Source organism: Lampetra fluviatilis, chromosome 1 (genome assembly GCF_964198595.1).
Source record: "Lampetra fluviatilis chromosome 1, kcLamFluv1.1, whole genome shotgun sequence".
NCBI classification, from domain to species: Eukaryota; Metazoa; Chordata; class Hyperoartia; order Petromyzontiformes; family Petromyzontidae; genus Lampetra; species Lampetra fluviatilis.
Genome location: NC_136275.1, coordinates 26,412,370 through 26,419,122, shown reverse-complemented (window position 1 = coordinate 26,419,122; position 6,753 = coordinate 26,412,370).

Genomic DNA, 6,753 nt, shown 5'->3' with positions numbered 1-6,753 from the left:
AACAAGTAGGCTTTTGCAACCAATGTTATTCATAATAATAAAAGTTAATTTGGATTAGATCGCGTAAATATAAATGTGTAGTTAACCCACCACCACCCGACACAGGTAATCAGTAAGGTTTGTCACGTAAAAAAAAACCGTGCCAATTAGTTACTACTTCAACACACCGGTGTGTTGGAGAGTAAAATTGTAAATTCTGTGGGTTTTTCTGTTTAGTTTGTTGTATTTCCCCCACATCTCTCACGAGCACGGTTGGCTACGTACGGTGTGAAATAATTTCAACATACCTACAACATTTCACGTGAAAGCATTATTTTCAGATAAACATCAACGCGTGGGCTGTGATCCATAAACCTGCCAGGACAAACTTTAGCAATTCATGAGTAGGCAGAATTTGTAAAGCATGAGCCCACTCCCATCCTGTCATCTGCATGATGGACAGGGTTCGCTCAATATGTTTGTTATACATTTTAAACAATTGCAACAATGTTTATTTGCAATCATGAGCAAGCAGTCTATAACCTGTGTGCCACACACTGTGATGTGTTTCACTGTGCCCATGTCAGTACAATCCCCGCGGGCAGAGTTGTGGGCTGAATCCAGTTCAGATTGGAAGTTCAGACTGCGATGCATTTTAAAAGTTAGTCAGCAATGTGTTCATGTTATTTACTTGAATGCAAACACTTGCTGTGTGTAATGAGGACAACGTATTGGAGACGACACTACCCAGGAGACTGCACAGAAGACTGCATTGTGCAATAAACGTGAATGTGAGACAGGCGGGGGGGGGGACCATGTTCAGTGAGGCTGCGTATGTGGCCTATTGGGTGTGGAACCAGGTGGAAATCTGTATCCAGCATGCTGTTGCTTCTCCGTGGTATTCTTACTGTGATAAAAAAAAGTAAACGTAAAAACAAAATTGATAAAAACATAATCACAAAAAAATACATTTCCATTAAGTTACGTTTTACAAAGCTTAGGATGCTGGTAATTTTATGTTACGTCATGACATTGTTGTAATAAACACTAATTCTGTTATTGAACGCATACAACAAGTACAGTATTAATCCCGAAGAAACCCCTTTTCAGGCTGTATGTGCATGACAAATAATTGTAATATTTCACATTCAACCAATTAAGCCTGCAGTAACGATAGCTTCAAATCAAGATTGTAAAATAAAGTCTGCTGTGATCGTTTGTAATGAGTGGTAGATTTATGAGACGGCTATTGAGGCTTTTATATGGAGGCTCAAAATCCCCCAACATTTAAATAAAATGTGACCTGTTACCAGGTCTACTCCACAATTACCCACACCTCCGATTAGCACGTACGGTGCGAAAGAAGTTCAACATACATACATTGTGCAAATGGGGTTCATCGTAGCAAATGTATCAGAATCCGATATTCTTTGTTTAAGTCCTAGGACTTCTTTCTCTCATAAGAGATGTTCTTATTAAAGCACTTATTCAGAAACTGGTATTCCTTGTTATAGCCCTCTGTTTTATACATCTATTTAACATGGCCATGTCAGAGCACTGGTGCAGATTCTGTTTGACAGTTGCACACATCTAGGAAGATCGGGTTTACAAGAGGACTCACTCTCAGGGGCAACATCGATGGGGGGGATTAATCTTCAGGATTACCAAGCAAACAATGGAAGCCACGAGGAGGGTCACAGCCACACCACCCATGACCGCCACCTTTAAAATGCCTACATTATGAAATAAAATTGAAGAAACAATGTCATCCCATTTATGAAGGCCCGAACAAAATATGCACTCAAATTTGCTCAGATTACGATATTTATGCAAAACTGTACCACATTTAAGGAGCATATTCAATGTACATAATACATTTATAGTTACCTATATGAATGCAGTATCACATGTATGGTCTATGGATTGTATCAAGGCCGTAATTATAATATATATTATATTGGGGGGGGGGGCACATCCCCCGCAATATTCAAATTTGCTCAAAATACCCCCCCCCCCAATATATTGCTATAAAATAAATTTGTTTATGTGATTGTGGTTATGGTTGTACTTTATTAATCCCTAATCTCTGCCATTACATACAATGAAACAGAGCAATGTAATACAAGACCCTATTATACATTATTGTAAAAAAGAAATAAAAAGTCCATCCTATGTGTTAGTGAATTTTTAAATATTTTAGGCAGGAAATTATTTTCAAATTTAGATTTTTTTTCTTGGGGGGAGACCCCCAGACCCCCTGGAAAATTTGGTCCCCCCCAATGTTGACTCCATGGTTACGGCCTTGGATTGTTTACAATGTAGAGTACATCTGAAATCAATGCAAGTGAAGCACATCCAACTGAAAGCTGGACAATGAAGAAGGAAGAGCACGTGCTATTGAAAGCAGAAATGCCGAAGCTGTGCCAGATTACCACAGCAACACTGAGGGATAGGTAGAGATGTGAGGGCATCAGCATACAACAGCGAAGGAAGCAAGACAGCGATGAATGAATGATCCATTTAACACGTAGGCTTTCGCGACCGTTATTATCCATAAGAGGTTTTTGGGTTAGAGCGCGTAAATATAAATGTGTCGTTGGACACGCCACCACCCGAGACAGCCAATTAGTAAGTTTTGTCACGTAAACAAAACATTCCAATTCGTTACTAGTTCGTCACACTGATGTGTTGGAGTGTAAACCCAAAACATTTACAATTCGAGTACGACGTTTCGCCAGTAATTACAACCAGCCTAATCAGGCGATAGCCCGGTGACGTGACAAGCCTTACTAATTGGCTGTGTTGGGTGGTAGTGGCGGATTTAACGACACATGTAACCTCTTATGAATGAATGATCCTTATAGAGCAGGGGTCCCCAACCCGTTAGGAACCGTGCCGCACAGCAGCAGGAGGTGCGAGAGATGAGTCCGCACGTGACCCGCCCCCATTGTTTTATTATTCACCACTTCCGTCCGCGACTCTTTCCCGCACTGCGCACTTGTCTCAGTCACAGTGTTGGTAAGCTCACAAGCTCTAACCCCTAGTAGCCACAATGAGTAAAAAACAAACGTCGCTGGAGAGCTTCTTTGAAAAGGGGGAAAGACTCAATGATGACCCCCCCACCCGGTCCGTGAAAAAATAGTCTTCCATGAAACCGGTCCCTGGTGCCAAAAGGTTGGGGACCGCTGTTTAAATATCGAGGACTGTATTTTTTGTTTGTGTTATAGTGCCCTCTGCTGGAACACTTACCATCTTCAACCTCGCTTCTAGCTAAACTATATTCAAAACATAAAATCACGGTGACAGTTTTGCAGAAAACAATTAGTTTGAATGATAATGATAGGGGTTTCCCCATTTTTTCTGGCAACAAAACTGAAACCTTTTTACAATACTTGTGGTCAAAGTGCAAAAAAACACACTGATAATATATATGCATTGTCCTTGAAACTAATTGGTCCACAGCAGAGATTGCTTTCTTTTGAGCCTCGTCTCAATAAGTGCTAGACCAGAGGACGCCAAAAAGCGTATAACTCAAAGACAATGCACTATCAAAGTAATGAGGGCTCGGGGTAAGCATCTACATCATTAGACCTCCTTTGCCAGTACCAAAATATAATAGGGGTTTTCCCCTTTTTATATTTTTACACAACTAATCCGCCACACGGCATTCTGGGAGTCCAGCTTATCAGCAGCATTGGTACAATCCAAGCAAACTCTGGACCGGTTTCAAAATGCAGCATCTCATCATCAGTCAGTCTTGCTTGAACCGACGCTGACAGACCGCCAGATGTCCACAGGAAAGGGACCTCACTGTGAGATATTAGTCTTAAGATTGATATAAAACGATATAATACATACTCTTTGGTTGTTTCGGTAAAGTCACGTAGGTATAAAATAAAATGAAAATAAAAATAAATCACGACGTTTCGGGCACAACACAAGCGTCCGTCATCAGGTGGGAAAGCATAGTCTGTTGCTGAGGCAGACTGTTTTAAAAGGTTTGAAATGGGTGTAGCCCAAGGGTCACTTCTTTATGACTATGCTTTCCCACCTGATGACGGACGCTTGTGTTGCGCCTGAAACGTCGTGATTTATTTTATTTTATACCTATGTGACTTTACCGAAAGAACCAAAGAGTATGGATTCCTGCAGTCACGAAAGCTTCAAATCAAGATATAATACATAACACAATCTAACTATTTCCGCCAATAATAAGAAGCCCTTGTGGCCGTTGGGATGTGTAAACATACTTTTTAGTGGAGGGTCTGTGTGAAGCAGGAAGGTTGTCTGCTTAATTATTCGGTTACATTCTCCACAACGACGCAACACATTCTGCTTTTGTGTACATCGATACATATATATGTTTGATATATTGATGATTGTATTCGATGTCCCATCCTTAATTGGCATCCAAGTTCTACCTCCCAGCGATTCAATAAATTGTCATGCTTTACAATCACGTTTGAACTTAAGAATGCATTTATTTTCTCCATGTTTTCCTGTCTCGTTTGTATAATCTGTTTCGTTTAATGTGTCTCATTCGCAGTGCCCATCTCACGTGTCTATCTCGTTTGTGTAATGCCTCATTTGTCCTTTTCTTACCATTCTTCAGACTTGGACATCGAGCCAAAAAAATGCTAGACATCCTTCATCATAGATGCGTATGGCAAATTTGCTCCACTTGGGTTCATTGAAATTCTCATAACGTTATAACCCACGAAATTATTGCAGGCGTATTATATAATATATGTGTAGTAAGTCCAACTGAGTCGCAGACGTTGTTCCTTTTAGAGGCAACACATTTATTGTAACACCGTATCACAAAGGGGTAACTTCCCCTTTACCAGATACAGCTTGGAGTGGTGGCCACCCAGCTAACTACCCTATACAGAGGACTTACTTCTACGAAGGGTCGGGCCATCACTCGGGTCTCCGACCACATGGTTGCCTCGTAGGACGAAGAGCTTCAGCTTAAGACGTAGAGCTTCCCGCTTCCAGATGTTGAGCTTCCAGCTTGTAGAATGCAGCGACCCTGGTCCCTCTCAGGGACCCGCCTTATATCCCCCGACGGTCGGGGCTGCTCCGCCCTTGGCCCCGCCCGCCTTCTGGAGCCTTCTAGCTCCCTTTCAATTCCTCTCGAGAGCTCTCCCCGGACACGTGATCACCCCTAGTACCCCCACCTGGGGGCCTCTCTGTGGACACTCTAGATCACGTGTCTGCATGGCCCGGGGCAACCCTGCCCTTGGGCTGACTCTCCCGCTCCCCCTCGTGGGAGCCCCCACCACACGCTATGCGCGGTGCCCGCGCTATCCAGCGCTCACCAAGCCCCGCTAGGGCTGGTACTACACCCGCTCACAGGGTGTATGCGATGACAGTGCATCGCGTGCCATACAGGGCCCTCTCAGGCCGGCACCATACAGTGACATTCCCGATGTCACTACACATGGATTAGTGTGGCTGATAGTCACGTGCCCAGGCTTTCCTGTTATCCACAATATATCATTGCACCTTTTTGCCACTATCAAAGTATGAAAAATAAGAATATGTTTTATCCCTTTCTGGCAATAAAACAGGTGTTAAGATGTTCAAACACCAAATAGAAACCTTTTGCAAGGAATCAGGTCTGCATTAACCACACGTACTTGCATGTTCACCACATTGTGTTTGAACATCTTAAGACATCCTATGTATTGCCAGAAAGGGTAACACCTATTTTTATCATCCGTAACTTGTTAGCACATTAATCGAATCGCGTGGCTCTTTTCTCCCCATCATCGAAGGCGCATGGCGTCGGTGCGAATTTTTCGCAGATTATCGAATAAACCTCCGCAGTTCAGAACCCGCGATACCCCCTCCATATTACCCCGAGTTATTGGAGTGTTACTCTATTACGCAGCTCGAATAGGATCGGATTCAAAGTGAACACACATTTGATAAAAATAAACTTAAAAACCGAATTTCGTAAAAGCTTTCAGATGATAGTGAATAAAGAGTCGTTATATTTACATCTAATTTTCACTAAAACAACCATTGCAACACAAATCGATTATAAACCATGGAGAGTATTATCCTTCACAATATTTTTCATACGACAAATATATAAGATGGGCACATACTTTTTTTTATTATACATCACAACTCATAATCTTGTATCATTATTATAATAAACAATATGCATAGTTGATTACATGGCCACATTTAATGCTCAAAGAAGTGTAACACATTTACATCAAGTCTTGTACAAAACGAGCAGACAAACTAACATTGTCGGAGACATTTTAACTCGGATGCGTGCACTTTGCTGCAGCTGTCTTCACATAAATAAAAAGCGGTTTCAATTACAGAAACTTAACAATTCTACTAGATTTTTGTAGGTTTACCGATGTGATATGTTTTTAAAGAGCGTTAAAATATTTACAACCACAGCCACCTGGAATCTCAATTGCACTGTCTTGGAACACAATGAACGGGATATTTTGACTCACTGCATTTTAACCACGCAGAACAGTACAGTATTATAGAAATGTGGTATCTCTCCGTGGTGTGTCAACACAATCCTGGTGGGGAAATGTGAGGTGAATACAGTTCAGATTGAAGTTAAAACCGCAACGAATTTGAAATGTGATTATTTCATTTATTTCAAAAACTGCACTTTGCTATGTTGTAATTAAGACGATGCTCGTGAGAGACTGCGCCCCCAATTCAAAACGGTCGATTGCATCCACGTGGGCATACTAGAGCGGCAGGCTCGACCACTTCATTTTCGTTCCAACG